Source organism: Choloepus didactylus, chromosome 5 (genome assembly GCF_015220235.1).
Source record: "Choloepus didactylus isolate mChoDid1 chromosome 5, mChoDid1.pri, whole genome shotgun sequence".
In the NCBI taxonomy this organism is placed as follows: domain Eukaryota; kingdom Metazoa; phylum Chordata; class Mammalia; order Pilosa; family Megalonychidae; genus Choloepus; species Choloepus didactylus.
Genome location: NC_051311.1, coordinates 121,920,701 through 121,937,451, shown reverse-complemented (window position 1 = coordinate 121,937,451; position 16,751 = coordinate 121,920,701). Strand labels below are relative to the sequence as shown.

The 16,751-nt window shown below is 36.1% G+C and overlaps 1 pseudogene; it reads right to left on the bottom strand.

Moving 5' to 3' along the window:
• Window positions 1-13,149: 13,149 nt before the first annotated feature.
• LOC119534051 lies at window positions 13,150-13,811 on the bottom strand (annotated as a pseudogene).
• Between the last annotated feature and the right edge of the window lie 2,940 nt (window positions 13,812-16,751).

Here is a 16,751-nt window from a genome sequence, read left to right as displayed (position 1 = left end):
TGGAATAGGTCACAAAGATTGCAAACTTGAAATCCATGATTTATAAGATTATATTAATAACCTCCAGATAAAAGTCATCATTGCTGATTGCCTTACCTCATATGCTTCCCCAATTGTGCACAAAGAGGATAAAAGTTCCTGAGGATTTCTAGAAAAATTCTAGAAAGACTGAATCAGTAGAATTGATTTTTTAAAGTCTCAAATAACAACTACTGTGGATTTAATAATTTATAATATAAAAACTCCCAAATTTTCGTCTCTAAACCAGACATGTCTCCTGAGCAGCAAACTATATTTAATAAAATATCTTCTTGATTTCCTATGGATACCTCAAATTCAATACATGGATTATTATACTTATTATCTTCTACCCTACCACCAAAACTTGTTTTTCCTCTTTCCTTCCTTATTGCATTCCGGTTAGTGACAATTTCCTATACCTAAGACTCCAAAATCAGAAATCAGGGACTCACTTTAGGTTTTTTCTTTTTCATCCACTATATCCAGATCTTGAGTGTTTCTTTTTAAAGTTTTTCTCCACTAGAAGTAAAATTTCCATTATTCGAGGCCTCATCATCTTCCAATCAGACTATTTGCAACTTCCCAAATAGTTTCACCCGCTCAAGCCTCACCCCTTCCCCAAATCTCAACATTGTTACCAATCTATAAATCTGAACATGTCTCACTCTATTTTGCATAATATAAAGTCTGAACTCCTTAAGACAGAAGGTCAGGTCTTATATGGTTTGTTCATCTAACTAGACACTCCCTACCACTCCAATCACTCTAGGTTCTGCAGCAAACAATATAAATCCCCCAAATACAGCATGCTCTGTGCTTTTTCACATGCTCTTCCCTCTTCCTGGAACGAGCTTTCCACCCCAACTCTCCAGAATATGTGGAAACTCATATTCATTTTCAAAACTCAGCATAACTTAATATCACCTAAAAGAAGCTCCTTTTACCATCTCCCCCCCTCCTTAAAACAAAGTTTATCACTCCCCTTCTGTGCTATCTGTGTATTTTGGACATAATCTGTCATTTCATGTAGTACATTCTGTGGAAATTTGTTTACACACCCATGCTCATTACTTGAGTGCCACTTTAAAGGCAAGTATATTGCTTTAATTTTTTTCTTTGCCTCTGCCAAACACTGTAAACTGAGACACTTAACAAACCTGCATTGAATAAATGAATGTACATACACCCTCTGCCAAACACTGTAAACTGAGACACTTAACAAACCTGCATTGAATAAATGAATGTACATACACCCACATGCATGCATGCATGAATTAATTAATACTGATAGGTCCGTTTCAGTTTCTAGCTATCCAACTTGGTTGGGTTCTTCTGTACCTGGCAACCATCTTAATCCTCCCTTTGTAGATTCTTACTCTTCATAAAGTAACTATTTCAATTTTTATACATAGTAAAAATAGCAATACAATTTATGTTTTTTAAAAAGGTTTAAGAAGTCTAATAGATATTTTACGTTGTTTTCCCTCAGCTATAATAATGAAATATAAATGAGGCTAACTCAATTATCACTCCTTATACATCTCCTTTCTCAGAAAGAGGTATGGAATTCTTTATACTGTCTCCCCTTTTCTTTCAACTCGGAGGTTAGTGCTAATAAGCAATCCTTTGCTGCTTGTTTTGGCTCCTTTTCTCTGCTTGGGGTCTTCAAGAACCCTAAAGATTCTGCTGACACTGAACAATAGTGAAGAACTTATAGTTTATTCAAGTGACCAAACTCAAGCAGATCACACACTCCCCAAGGAAACATAAGAGAGGTAACTCTTTCCTTTACATAGGAAAAAACATCTTGGAATATTCCTAGACCCTAACATCAATTATCAATACTGGCTACATATTAGAATCATTTGGGAAGCTTTTCAAAAAAATACCTGATGCCCAGTTCCCAATCCAAAATATACTTTTTCTTGACTGGGGCTCAGACATCAGTATATCATAAACTATCCCCAGTTATTGTAACGTGTGGTAGGGAGAGAAACCACCATTAATAGATATTGGAGATACTACTGGAAATTTACAGAACAAAACACTGGATAAATGACTTCTTTCAGATGTAACAGGAGGGTAGGGCAGAAAGAAATAATCCCTAAACACACACACCCCACATGTGTGCCAAGAAAGGGAAAAGCCTTTTTGCAGATGTCATCTCTTCTATCCTCCAATGACTTCTGTGTGGTCTTTGCTACTTATTCCTTTACTGATTGAATAGGCCAGTTAGCCAGGTGGAGAACTGGAAAACCTACTTATCTGGCACATTTTCCACTGACAGCTGTAGATGGCAGCCTGGTCCTGGACTGAAAGAACATACATGGTAAACTAACCACTGGGGAGTGGTAGTTCCCAGCCGCTATCCAACTAGAGTTCTCTTGGGATGGACAGTGAGATATACAATTAATCTAAATTATCTTTTATCTACAAGCATGAGAATAGGGTCCAAGTATATCATTTTAATCCATACCTATTCTCAAATTCCTCCAAACTTTCTTCCACCTGAACCTATAAAAAAAGAAATCCTTTAATAGACAGAAAACTAACAGGTCTGCAATTTATATTCTCTCATCTCTTACATACAGCAGCAAAGCAATAACAATAAAACAGAATTAGAAAAAGAAAAGAGACCAGTATAATTTATAGACTTAAAAAATACTAACGTGACCTTCATCAGTAGGGAGGGAGGGAAATAGAGAAAGAGAATGAGAAATGTCATGTCAGATAAAAGACTTTGTAGAAAGACATATAGAGGTCTTTACAATTAAAAAGTTTAAATTAATTTAAATGTAATTAACTCTCATGATATCTTAGGTAGAAGTTTTACAAGTGGGAAGATGATGAAGTTTCTGGAAATAAATACTTTCAGAACCTTTGTGCTTCAATATCAGTGACTCTTCACAAAATTACACTTCTGTGTGTGTTTTCAAAAAGGATTGAATCTGAGAAGAATTTACAGATTTAGTGATAATGTACACATCAAGAGTAATTGAGATTACAAATCTTCTGAGAAAAAAATGTAGGGAAAGTGATTTTAGTGCAAAATTATTTTTCAATGAGGAAACATTGTAATTTAATAGAAGAACCAGTGTACATAAAATATACCTCCAAATGAATGCAGTATTCAGTCTAGTTTCAATCTTTTTTAAACACACATTTATTAAGTACCTATAATATGCTACTCCAGGTAGTGGGGATACAGGGGTGGAGAAAGTTGTTACGGTCCCATTTCTTATGACATTTGCATACTAGTCAGGGGCAGGGAATGAGAATCAACAAATAAAAATAAACTAATTTCAGCTCAGCTTTACAGTCTCAATTAATTACATAGAAAATTCACGTGTACACACACAATCAGATATCTCTAGGGACAGGTTCATTTTTGTGATTCATGGTTTTCAGAGAAGTCTCCCCAGAGAACTTTCTTAAAATAACCTATTGACATGTGAGATATTCTGATTGTTGGTACAGTAAATATGGCTGACTAAAATGGATAAATGGGAAAGGTTTTGATTCGTCATTTTTGCAATCTTATTTCTATGCTGTTGCTAACCAAAAGCAGAGTTAGAATTTAAAAAAAAAAAAAAAAGGAAAGAGAAAATAAAAGCACTTATTCAGAGTTTTAAAAGACCCATGCAATTATGAACTTTATGTGAGGCTTTATGAGGCTTTGTATGGCTGAGTACTGTTGGGGGTGGGGTGATGAGAAGGAATGAGTATTAATAATTAAAATAGGGCACTATAAAGATATGGTCATTTCTTTATTTCCTCAGGGTAAGTTTTAGAAAGTCATGGGTATTTTCAGAGGGAATAAAGAAACAATTTTGTTAGTTTGAATGATTTAACTTCAGTCTCTTTCCTTCCAACCATCTTAAAAAGAAAGCTGAGAAAAAAGTATCTTCAATGTTCACAAAATTCCACAGATGCCCTCCTCCTCCGTCTCTAAAGAAAAGAGTAGCACCAGTTTGAAACGGCCCTGATTTATGGAAATGGGAAATACCTTCACAACAGCTGGCTCACCACTGGTTAATCATTAAATTATTTTGTAAAACTCGGTTTACCCAGTAAAACATAAGCTTTGATACTTACTAGCCAAAAAAAAAAAAAAAAAAAAAAAAAAAAATAGACGTAATGTTTGCTTGCTTTACCCAAGTTACAAGTAGTAGAGGCAACCACAGAGAAAAAAACAAAAAGGGGGGAGGATTATTAGAACATCATGGGAGAAAATAACTGCTAAAGGGAACTAGCACCCCAGATGGCAAAGTTGTTAAAATGTAAGGGCAAGGCAGGAATGACTATGGTTTATTAATTGCTGGTGGGTATGGTAGGAACAAGTTCACAGAAATGTTGCTATATTAGGTTATTTTCTTGGGGTAGAGTAGGAACATGTTGGAAGTAAAGTAGTTATTTTAGGTTACTTGTCTTTTTCTTACTCCCTTGTTACGGTTTGTTTGAAATGTTTTTTTATTGTATGGTTTTCTGTGTGCTTTTTTTTTATATAGTTAATTTTTAAAAAAAAGAGTAAATTTAAAAAAATTAAAAAATAAAAAAAATATACAGAGCCCCCTGAGGAGATGGTGGAGAATGCAGGGGTGTTGGGCTTCCCCACCTCGATGGTTGCTGATGTGCTCACAGACATAGGGGACTGGTGGTTTGATGGGCTGAGCCCTCTACCATGGGACTTGCCCTTGGCAAGACTGTTGCTGCAAAGGAGAGGTTAGGCCTGCCTATAATTGTGCCTAAGAGCCTCCTGGTCAATGCCTCTTTGTTGCTCAGATGTGGCCCTGTCTCTCTAGCTAAGCCAACTTGGCAGGTGAAATCACTGCCCTCCCTCCTAGATGGGATCTGACATCCAGGGGAATGAATCTCCCTGGTAACGTGGAATATGACTCCCAGTAAGAATCTAGACCCGGCATCATGGGATGGAGAACATCTTCTTGATCAAAAGGGGGAAGTGAAGGGAAGTGAAATGAAATGAAATAAGCTTCAGTGGCAGAAAGATTCCAAAAGGAGCCGAGAGTTCACTCAGGTGGGCACTCTTACACACAATACAGACAACCCTTTTCAGGTTCTAATGAAATGGGATAGCTGGCAGTAGATACCTGAAACTATCAAACTACAACCCAGAACCCATGAATCTTGAAGACGATTGTATAAGAATGTAGCTTATGAGGGGTGACAATGGGATTGGGAAAGCCATAAGGACCACACTCCCCTTTGTCTAGTTTATGGATAGATGAGTAGAAAAATGGAGGAAGGAAAAAAACAAACAAACAAACAAACAAACAAAGGCACCCAGTGTTCTTTTTTACTTTAATTGCTCTTTTTCACTTTAATTATTATTCTTGTTATTTTTGTGTGTATGGTAATGAAGGTGTCAGGGACTGATTTTGGTGATGAATGCACAACTATGTAATGGTACTGTGAACAACTGAATATATGCTTTGTATGACTGCATGGTATGTGAAAATATCTCAATAAAATTGAATTTTAAAAAAATAAAATAAAAATGTAAGGGCAAGGGATGGCATGAATTTGCAAATAGAGCTCTGCCTATCAGAACTTGCTAAGGTATGCAGAACTTGGGCAACAAATTGCAGACACATAAGATGTGCTGAGATGCTTTCTACTAGTAATTTTCTATAGGGGAACAGTCAAGGTAAGTGGGCCACAGAGCTGAAATGAGAGAACTGTGAATGTTAATCCCCTGACCACCATAAAATCATTTTGTGGCCTTGGGCATGCTGAACAAACATCTGTAAAACTTCATGGTTTCTCCCTCTAGACTCAACCCTTGAGCTCATAAGCAAGGTAAAAGCTAGTAGGCATTTTCACAAACCCTGGTCCTGATAATGGCATTTAGGGAAGGGAACTAATGATTAACAGGAAGGCAATTTAAATGCAAAGTGATATGCAAATGTTGAACACTGGTCAAATTTACTTCAGAAAAGGGAGCAAACAGCCTATGGCATGGTAGCTATAGACTAGGGGATAATGCTATCACAACATCTGGTATGTCGGCTACCAAAGAAATGAGAAAGACTGGAATTTTCCATAGCACCAATTTCTTAACCAATTTTTGAATGCACATAGTAACCAAGTACACTCTATACTGAAATATGTCCTTTTGTAAAAATAATATTGCAATTTACCTGTTGTTATTATTATTAGTTGTAGTAGCAGACATAGTCATTATCTGTTGAATAATTTGGGAGTGGAGAACAAAGTGGACAAGATGGATATAATTAAGAAAACAAGAAAGAAGTGAATTTTAAACAGATACCATTACCTTCATGAGCCACAGCTTTCTATTTTTAAACAGTTTTATTGAGATATAATTCACATAAACAATTCACCAATTTGAAGCACAAAATTCAATGATTTTTATTAATTTTAGTGTTTCCAGGATTGTACAACCATCACTACAATCTAATTTTGGAACATTTTTCCTCCTAAAAAAAAAAAAAACCCTACCATTTAGCAGCCACTCCACATTCACCCACCCCCATGCCCAGCCCAAGGCAGCCAAAAATATAATTTCTATAAATTTGCATATTCTGGACATTTCATATAAATGAAGTCACACAATATGTGTTTTTTTGTGGCTAGCTTCTTTCACATAGCATAATGTTTCAAATTTCCTCCATGTTACAGCATATATCAGGACTTCATTCTTTTTTATGGCTGAATAATAGTCCATTGTATGCATATAACACACTTTATCCATTCATCAGTTGATGGTCTTATGGGTTATTTACACTTTTTACCTATTATGAATATGCTGCTGTGAACATTCACGTACAAGTTTTGGTATAGTTATAAGTTTTCATTCTCTTGGATAAATACCTAGGAGTAGAATTGCTAGGCCATATGGTTACTCTTTGTTCAACACTTTGAAGAAGCCTAAACTATTTGCCAAAGCAGCTACACCCTTTTGCAATCACACCAGCAAAGTCTGAGGGTTCCAATTTCCCCACATCCTTGCCAACACTTCTCCTTGTATTTCTTTTTGCTTATAGCCACTCTAGTGGGTGTGAAGTAAAACCATTGTGGTTTTAACTTGCACTTTCCTAATCACTAATGGTGTTAAGCATCTTTTTGTGTGCTGGCTATTTGTATATCTTCACTGCAAAAATGTCTATTCAAATCCTTTGCTCTTTTTTAATTGGGTTATTTGTATTTTTATTATTGAGTTGTAAGAATTATTTATATTTTCTTGATACAAGTCCCTGGTCAGATACGATTTGAAAATATTTTCTCCCAACCTATGGGTTGTCTTTTCACTTTTTGATGGTACTGTTTGCAACAACAATGAAAAATGTTCTTAATTTTTATGTAGTCAAATATATGTAATTTCTTTTTTTAATCATTTGTGCATTTGGTATTGTATCTTAGAAACCACTGCCTAATCCAAGGTTATGGAGTTTTGCTTTTTTGTTTCCTTGTAAGAATTTTATAGTTATCACTCTTACATTTAAGTCTTGCTACATTTTGAATTAAATCTTGTATATGGTGTGAAATAGGAATCCAACTTCATTCTTTAGCATGTGAGTATTAGGTTGTCCCTGCACCATTTGTTGAAAACATTATTCTTTCCCCTATGGAAGTAACTTGGTAACCTTATCAAAAATCAATTCATCATTAAAGTGAGGATTTATTTGTCAACTCTTAGTTTTATTCCATTGATCTATATGTCTATCCTTACCCCAGTACTACACTGTCTTGATTACCATAGCTTCGCAGTAAGTTTTAAAAGTCAGGAAGTCTAAGTCCTACAAATTCATTTTTTTCAAAATTGTGTTTATCTATTCTGGGTCTCTTGCATCTCTATATGGATTTTAAGAAAAGTTTCCCAATTTCTACAAAAATGCTAACTTGGATTTTGATAGCAATTGTGTTGAATCTACAGATCAATTGGGGGAGTACTGCCATCTAAACAATATTAAGTGTTAATCTATGAATTTGGTATATCTTTCCATTCACTCAGATTTTCTTTAATTTCTTCAACATGTTCTGAAATTTTCAGTGTTCTGTTGTACTTTTGTTAAATCTATCCCTAATATTTTATTATTTTTGATGGGATTTTAAATATAATTGTCTTCTTAATTTTATTTTAGGATTGTTCATTGCGTGTACATGGAAATGAAATTAGCTTTTACATATTGATCTTGTATCCTGCAACTTTGATGAATTCATTTATTACTTCTAATAATTTGTGTGCATGTAGGTTGCATACACACACACATGTGTGTGTGTATAGATTCTGTAGGATTTCCACATCCATCAAGAAATAGAGAACTTTAACATATCTTTTCCAATCTAGATTCCTTTAATTTCTGTTTCTTGTTTAATTGCCCTGACTGAATAGAAGTGGTGAAAGTGGACATTGTTTTCCTGTTTCTGATCTTAGGAAAGCACTTTGTTTTTAACCTTTAAATATGATGTTAGATGTGGGTTCATAGACACCCTTTATCAGATTGAGGAAATTATCTTCTATTCCTAGTTTTTGAGTGTATTTATCATAAAATGTGTCGTGTTTTGTCAAATGCTTTTTCTCTTATCTATTGAGATAGTCATATGGTTTTGTTTGTTAGTTTGTGTCTATTAACATCATGTATTGCATTAATTGATTTTTAGATGTTAATCTAACTTTGCCTTCACGGGATGAATTCCAGTTTGGCACACTGTTAATACATTTTATATGTTTCTGGATTTGGTTTGTTACTATGTGGTTGATGATTTTTCTGTATCTATATTCCTGAAGGATACTGAGCTCCAGTTTTATTTTTTTGTGATGTTTTTGTCTGGTTTTTGGATCAGGAGAATACTGGCCTCATAGAATGCATGTGAAAGTGTTGCCTCCTCTTCTATTTTTTGGAAGACTTTGTGGAAGACTGGTATTACTTCTTTGAATTTTTTGATAGAATTCAACAGTTAAATCATCAGGCCTGGGCTTTTATTTGTGAGAAATTTTCAAATTAGTAATCTGCTCTCATGAATTGTTATAGGTCTATTCAGATTTTCTATTTCTGCTTGCTGCTTTCCAGATTTTCTCTTTGTCTTTCATCGTTTTGTCTGATAAGTTTCTCTTTGTGGATGTCTTTCTGTTTATCCTCTTTGGAGCTTGCAGGGACTCTTGGATGTGTAAATTTATGTTTTTCTTCATACTGGGGAAGTTCCTAGTCATTTCTTTCATTTCTTAATAGTGTCCCACAATTTTTCCTCATTTTTACTTTATGTCTTATAGTTTGCCTCATCTTTATTTCTATATTCAATTTGCTTATTCTTTCTTCTGCCAGCTCAAATCAACTACTGAGTCTTTCTAATGAGTCCTTCATTTTGGTACTTTACTTTTCAACTCAAGAATTCCCATTTGGTTCTTTTTAATTTCTATGTGTTTATCTATTTGGTGAAGCACTTTCATTATACTTTCTTTTAATTCTTTAATCATAGCTGCCTTTAGATCTTTGAACATATTGTTAATACCTGATTTGATGCCTTTGCTAGGTCCGTCATCTGGGCACCTTCAAATGCAGTTTTTATTGCTCGCTTTTATTTTTCCTGTGTATGGATCATACATTCGTATTTCTTTGCATGACTCAGAAGTTTTTGTTGAAAACTAGACATTTTAAATAATATATCATAGCAACTTTGGATACTGTTCCCTCTCTGGGGGTTGAAATTTTTGTTTCCTTGTCATTTGTTTATTTGTTTAGTGACTTGGCTGAACTAATTCTGCAAATTCTAATTCCCTCACAGTGTACAGTCTGTGAAGTCTCTGCTCAGATTTTTCCCTTTGTTTTTATATTCTGGCCCAGCTCTCTGACAGCTCCTAAATTCACACAACTCAATGCATGTACATGCACAGCTTCCTGATCCCCAGAGTTAACTGTGATCCCAGAAGGGCTCTTCCTGACTTTCTCTTTTCCTGGTTCGCTCTGTTAAACATCTGGATGCTTTGACATTTTGCTTATATCATGGAGCTAACTGCCTTTTCTTAATGGCTTTCCACCAAGATCTTCCTTGATTTTAAGAACATCCTTAGGCAAGAAGTTCTCAGTACTCTGTTAAAAATAAAGCCAGACTCATAAGGCAAAACTACACAGTTCTTCATCTTTATGGTCTGCCCTTCCTGCTGGGAAGAACACGTGCACTACTTTATCTGAGCTGGAGTTGGGGACTTCCTTTTTCCCAAGTGACACGTCCACTCTGTGAGAGGCTACTGGGCGAAGGGTGGGGCAATAGCCGCTTGTCTTCTTGACTTGTCCTTCCTGAGGTGCAACCTCTACCCTACAAGCAAGCTGGGACAAGAACGATTGGGGTCCCAGTATTCTCAGCCTGCTAACTCCAGAGTAGAGCTTCCCCTTCCACTCTACAAATGGCAGCTGGGGAGAAAGGGAGAACCAGAACCTGCCTGGAATAGAGGTCTGTAATAAGGAGTTGGGGAGGTGGTTAGAAACACACAAACTCTGCCCCACCCAGGGTAAGATCATGCCCCAGACTGGGATCTCAGGGGACAAGCAATCCCTTTCTTCTTGGCCACAGCTGCCTGGAATAGAGCAACCAGGGGAGAGCTTCTGTAAATTGAGCTGGGGGTAGAGAGTTAAGGGGCAGGTCATGGCTCAAATGCCACAGACTCTTCCTGTTCTTTCAAGATTTAATAGACATTTTTGAATGAATGTTTCTCCATATACTGTATGCCCTTAGGATACTTTCCAGAGACTTGAAATTATTTCCTTTTATAATTTTTCACTAGTTAAATTGTTATTTTGCTGAGAAGAGGTTTGTCAAACACCTTACTCTGCCATTTGGAAGTCCCATCTCCTTCACATTCCAAAACTTGATTTTTAGCCAAGTAGCATAAATATATATTGTGAATGATATTCCCTTACAAATTTTCTCTCCTACCTTCCAAGGTCAACAATATGAAATGAGACCAATGGCAAAAAAAATTGTCCCTTTTTTTTGATATGACAAACTGCAGTGCTCCCCACAAACCCAGCTAACAGGATTGATATATCCAGAATCAGACCCAAGAATCAAAACTAATTCTGAATCGGGCTTTTCTGTGGAGGCCCATTCTACCTTCTGGGCTCCCAAAACCTGTTGAGGCAGCAATGACATTTATGCTTTTACCCTAAGGTTTTTTTGTTTGCTTGTTTATTTTTTTCCCCCATCATCAATATTTATTGAGCATTTACAGTGTAATAGGCACAATAGAACATACAGAAAACATTGTCCCTGCTCTTGAGGAGCTTACATTCTAAATGAAAAAAAAATTATACCTCTTTTAAAATGGTATTTTTGTTTGGTGTTTTCTGCAAATACTGTGGAAATAGTCCATAGGGTGAGCTTTGGGTATAACTTCGCCCCATTATTATTTAGAGACTAGAGGAAGAGGATGGATTTAAAGACAGATAATGACAGATCATTCAAGACAGGTAGGGCTTAGAAGTAGATAAACACAATCTCATCAACTAAGGAGAGATTTGCTACAGTAAATAGGATGAGGGAAATAGTTTGTAGGATACAAGCAAAGGAAGTAGGATAGTATCTTAGACATTGAGTGGAGCCAGAAAGATCATGTGGCCTTTTTCCGAGTACATGACCACCAAGCAGGCATGGTTGGTGATGAGACAGAAGGCTAAAAAACAAAGGTAATCCTGTGCACCTGACAAATAGAAGGAATAAAGGATCAAAACTGAAGGCACGCTACAAGAGTATCAAGAAGTTCTTAAAAACCTAAAGTGGAGGCACAAAACTTACAGTTAATGCTACCCAACATCATGGCAGGCCACAAACATTGTGGCTTGTGGCTTCCTAAGTTACAAAATGCCACATCCAAAAATTTAAATGAAACACATTACTTTTATCCAATTGACAGCTGCCACCCCAATAGAAATTGGGGGGGGGGGGGGCAGGGAAAGAGGAAGGGAAAGGAGAATGAGACATGGTTGGGAACAGTACTTACATGAGTAGTATTTTTGTCATTATGATAAACTCCTTATTTGAACTTGGTAAAAGTCCATTAGCTGCCAAAAGGGAATAAGGAATAAATTTCCAAAAATGTACAGTTTCTTTTACAGCAGTTTCAGAACCAAAAGACTAATTTACATGAAAAGCTGTAGAGAAAGTAGTTGAAAAGTCCATTCATAAAACTTTTATTCCATTTACATCAACTTAATATATGTGTTCTTAACAATTATGCTTGGATTATTCATGAAAATTTCGTAAGACATCATCAAGTTATTTCCCTGTTAACTATTTTTACAGCACATTCACGTAAGGCAAGTATAAAAAAAAAAAAAAATCACAAAAGCAAAAAACCTAAAAAAAGTTAAATACATGGGTTTTTTGTTTTACTGCTGTGCTTGATATACACGAAGTAATGGATATCAAGCAACTCATTTTTACTGCATTGTTACTTGTACATTTGTTCTTAGGTTGCCTAACACATTTAAATACAAATAAAATGAGTGTAGCACAGATAATGAAAGCAAACAGCAGGTAACTTTACAAATAATGGAATGTGAACCATTTCTGCCCTTCTTCAAAGTAAACTGGGTCACAACTTTGTCTAAAGGAACACTCCTGTGAGTATAGTCAAAGGTGTCCACATTGAGACTGTGTATTCCACAGATACACATGGTTCAAAATGGAATACCCATGGGATATCTTTTCTACACACCCTTGAAAGTGCTTCAAACCTTAAAGTACTCATAAAAACTGCACTTATGACTAGAACCAATTATCCCTTTTATCCCCCACTACAACAAACCAATACATAGGCAGTTTTCTTTGCTTAGACATGGAAGCAGTTTTATCACTGACCCCTGTGAAGCCACAATGTACCAAAAGTACTATGACAAACATCTATAACTTGTATAAAAATTCCACTTCCCCAAATTGGCCACCTCAAGATGAAAACAGACAACTCTCTGATGTTAACTGTCTCTACTCTGCTAATATTAAACATAAAATACACATGGAAAATACAGAAATTCAAATAGAATATAAACCTGTCATAAATTATAAACAAAAAACTATTTGTGGGACAGCATGGATGACAAATGGTCTACTGTGTAAATTTTAGAATGAGGCAGACAAAAGTTGAAAGGCCGGTTAATTCTCCCCTCCTTCTCCTGCTTCAGCTTCATCTCCTTGGGTATCCAATGTCCGCAATGTCAAACTGTCTCTCAGTAATTGCATTATTTGTGCTTTGTATGACTCTTCACTTCATGTATCAAGTTAAGCAATGGCTTCATCAAAAGCTGTCTTTGCAAGAGAGCAGGCTTTCTCTGGAGAGTTCACAATCTCATAATAGAACATAGAAAAGTTAAGTGCTAGACCCAATCTGATAGGATGCGTTGGTTGCATTTCCTTTTGGCTGATTTCAAATGCTTCTTGGTATGTTTGTTGTGATTCAGCCACAGTCCCTTTCTTGTCATCACCAGCAGCAAACTCAGCCAAGTAAAGATAGTAGTCTCCTTTCATTTTCAAATAGAAGACTTTGCTCTCTGCTTGTGAGGCACTGGAGATCAAGAACTTTTCCAGAAGGGACAGTACATCATTGCAGTTATCTCTTAGCTCAGTCTCAATGTTCTGTATTCTCCAGCCATCTGCTGTTTTATCTCAGCACCTTCGTCTTTTGCCCAATACCTGAGACAACACTCCAAGATGACCTATGAGCTCCTACAACATTTTTATAAGCAACTGAGAGAAGAGTCCTCTCCTCATTGGATAATTCAGCTCCTTTCTCAGTTAGACTTCATGCAGGCTGTCATTTAATCATATTGCTCAGCCTGCTCGGCCAGTTTGGCCTTCTGCACCAGCTCATTTTTATCTGTGACTGAATGTTCTGTATCTGGAGTAGATGGCAGCAGACCGACAGGGCTCAGCAGTCTTTGGGCAGCAACAGCGGCAAGGCTGAGACTCTGCTTGCTTATTTTTAACCTAAAGTTCTTTTGAGCTGATAAATATTTTCAAGAATGATAAACATAGCAAGTTCAGCTCTTTTTTTTTTCTTTCTATTATTCTGCTCTTCAGAATACCTTCAAAAGATATTAAATGTCAACCTAGGTGATAGACATCTCCAGCTGGAATCAGTATCCACCTGTATTAGGGTCATTTGCTGACTATTCATTAAAACAGCAGGTCACATCTCCAGCAGAATTAAAACACTCAAAATTACCTGAAGGAGCTCTCTGCAAAGTGTTTGTTTAAACATTAAATTATGTTGGTTACCAAGCCGGGTAAGGGAACATTCAGATTGGCAGAGCCTATGTGCTATGTGTGGAAGAAAATCATTCCAAAAATGATACAACATGATTAGAAATGACACAAATGAAATCCCACAGCAAAAGAAAATCCCAAAATTGGTTCTTAAATGGGAAAGCTGATAATTAAACTCTAAATTGATAGCTCAAATGCAGCAATGTTACCAAAGCTATACTAAATGTTATTCTGAATATACAAAAATGATTAAATATATAGACGATCTGGCTATCAAGAACCACCTCCAAACAGTAAAGACATCCTGATATTGCCCATCACTTATTCTGCCAAATATTTATTCCTTGTACCTGTTTTAGTTTGCTAAAGTTCCCAGAATGCAATATACCAGAAATGGACTGGCTTTGAACAATGGGCATTTATTAGCTTATAAGTTTACAGTTCTGAGGCCATGAAAACGTCCAAATTAACATCAACAAGACAATACTTTCTTCCTGAAGAAAGGTTGCTGGCGATTCTGGGCTCCTCTGTCATGTGGCAAGGCACATGGTGTTGTCTACTGGTCCTTCTCTCCTCGGTTGCATTGTTTTCAGCTTCTGGCTGCTGCATCTGTGGCTTTCTTTCTGAGCTTCTATGTGTTTCTGTCTTTTAGCTTCTGTGTATTTCTCTGAATTTCATCTCTTATAAGGGACTCCAATAAGAGGAATAAGACTCACCTGGGGCATAATAATCTAATCAAAAGGTCCCACCCACAATAGGTCTATGCCCACAGAAATGGATTGGCTTTAAGAAGATAATCTTTCTGTGGTACTTGCAGCTGCAGCTTCAAACCATCATAACACCTGTGGAAACTGACTCTCATTGGCAACAGTTTATGTTACCCAATTTTTTAAAAACTACATGATGCCATGTTAGCTATGGTTAATTAGTCTATATTTCCAACAGTGTCTTATTCAGCTATTCACCAAGGTTTTTACTTACTTCAAAAGAAATTTCTGTGCTAGATTCAGCTGAAAACATTAGAGAATAAGGAAACAAGGATAGTTGCTAATTCATATTTTTATTAACCTTATTGGAATTTCACACAGAAAATATACAAGAAAAATGTATTAAATACTTTTTTCTAATCATATAAAGCAAATAAAAATGCAAACCATATTTACATTTACATTTATTCTTATTATGTGAAGATATGATGCTTTGAAACATATAATGTGATTTGGAAAGTTACTCAACCTATCTTGAACTTCAGTTTCCTCATCAACAAAACATGGATAATAACAGTACTTATTTAATAGAGCTGTTTTGCATATTAAATGTGGCCTTACACATATCGTTTACTGTGTACCTATTGCTAGAAACATAAAATAGTACCTACCAGGGGTGTAAGCACACACTGGTAACATTTAAAGTTGACTCTAAAGACTAGTTTCAAAAAACATGAAAGAAATAAAAGGATTTCTGAAATTACACCTTACTTCCTAAAGTACACGTGTCCAAATTTCTCAATCTTTTTGGTTTCAACTGTAAGCGCTATGTACAATTTTATGCCATCCAATTGCTATTTTGCATGCACTGCATAACCCTTGAGGATCTTTCAGATCACTAATATCCTTTAAAACTCTTTCAGAAATATTAATACCCTTAAAGTACTTGCAAGTACAATGTTTGACACCATTATGCACCAGTATTAATTTAATGGTGCATAAAATTATCTATGTCTTTTAAATAGCAATGAACCAATGAAATTTGGAGAAGAGACAGAACTTATGCTTGTGTATGTGTAATGAAGTAAATGTGACTTCATAAAAATTTTCAATTTCTAGAATATGCTGCAGCCACTCTATTGTCATTTATTTTAATGGCAAGACATAGAAACAGACTCAAACTGGTTTAAAGGGAAATGGAGATGTGGTTGATGGGCTAAAATAACTGAAAATTCCACCAATATTTGCCTTTAGATGTGGCTTAAATAATGATATCAGGATTTGGCCATGTATGTTACTTTGACCTACGTTGGCTTCATTGTTAGGCTGGGACTCTGTTAGTCAAGATGATCTTCAGCAGCTGCAGTGAATAAAGAGATGCTATTACCAATAGTTCAAAGACGACCCCTTAATTGATTCCCAGTGGATGACTAGGGTCACATGTCTACCAGAAAACCAATTAACTGTTACCAGGAATTTGGAGCAGTCGGCTTAGGCCAGGCCTGGTTAATATACCCTCCGGGAGTCTTGGGGTTCAGTCCAAAGACTCAAAGTAGGTGATATGGGGAACCCTCAAAGGAAAGTAGGAATAACCTTACCAGGTGTGAGAATAAATGCTAGTCAGGAAAATAAAAACAGATGGTTATTACAGTAACAAATTATCAACAACTAGTTCTGTGCATTAAAGTTGGTCACAAATTATTTGCCATCCTCCACCACCGCCACCATCTAGAGGTATAAGTTATCTACTTCCTCTCCCCTTGAATCTGAGCTGGCTCTGAGATT